At 61.9% G+C, this 876-nt stretch overlaps 1 protein-coding gene across 3 annotated transcripts in view; it reads left to right on the top strand.

Moving 5' to 3' along the window:
* Positions 1-876, top strand: part of PRDM16 (PR/SET domain 16) — a 527338-nt gene that overhangs the window by 1138 nt on the left and 525324 nt on the right. The window lies entirely within an intron of this gene.

The raw sequence follows: 876 nt of genomic DNA, 5'->3' as shown, positions 1-876 counted from the left end.
GCGCGGCGCGGCGCGGGGGCCCGGGCTCCGGCTCGCCGGGTGCACGTGTGCAAGAGACACGCACAGGCGAGGGGGGACCCACCTGGGCAGCACACGTGTGGCAGCGGGGACCTCGCCTTCCAGGTCACACGAGCAGCTCGGTTTGCAAGAAACAGCGGGAAGACATGCCCCATCCCCACAGCAGCAGCAACAATAATAATCAGACTCACATTACGACTTAATGCCATTAATAACAATCCTCCTGAAAATGCCAACAGTATTAATGCTGCTGTTATTATTGCTGCCGCGGTTCTCGTCCCTCGATTCGCTGCTAGCGTTGCTGGTGCTCGTATTCAGCCGGGGCAGGAAGGCTGCTTTGGGATCAGGCTCTTTCCCTGCGGCCCAAGTTGGGGCAGTTCTTCCCCGCCTGGCGGGGAGCGCCTGTGCACACACCCGGCCCAGATCGCCTCTCGTCCGGGTCTGTCGCAGGTACACACGTGCGTCCCAGCTGTGCAACGCACCGCACCCCCCTTTCCAGGGCGCGGGAGCCGTGTGCGTGTCACACGCTCCCTCCGCCTCGCTGCCCCCCACCCCGAGCTGCTCGGGTCGGGGAGCGGTAAGTAAGCCGCTGAAGTTTAAGAGCTAAGAGGTTTTCCAGTGCCTGGGTCTGCCGCGCTCGGGAGGGAGAGCTGGGACTTTCTCCAGCTGGGAACGGCGACTCCGCTGCCGCCCTGGGAGCTGCGGGGAAAACGCCGGGCTCGCCCCGCTGCAGCAGGCGGGAAGCGTCCCCCTGGAAGGCTGAGCCCTGATTAAAATCAGGTGTTTAATACAATACAAGGCCCAACGGTTTATGGGGTTTCAGGCGAGGATTTTTTAGGGATCACAGTTCAAAACAGT

The sequence above is a fragment of the Gavialis gangeticus genome, unplaced genomic scaffold (assembly GCF_001723915.1).
Source record: "Gavialis gangeticus isolate Ggan-Ray unplaced genomic scaffold, GavGan_comp1, whole genome shotgun sequence".
Taxonomy (NCBI): Eukaryota; Metazoa; Chordata; order Crocodylia; family Gavialidae; genus Gavialis; species Gavialis gangeticus.
The sequence above is the reverse complement of the archived record's forward strand: the minus strand, read 5'-3'. Positions and strand labels throughout refer to the sequence as shown.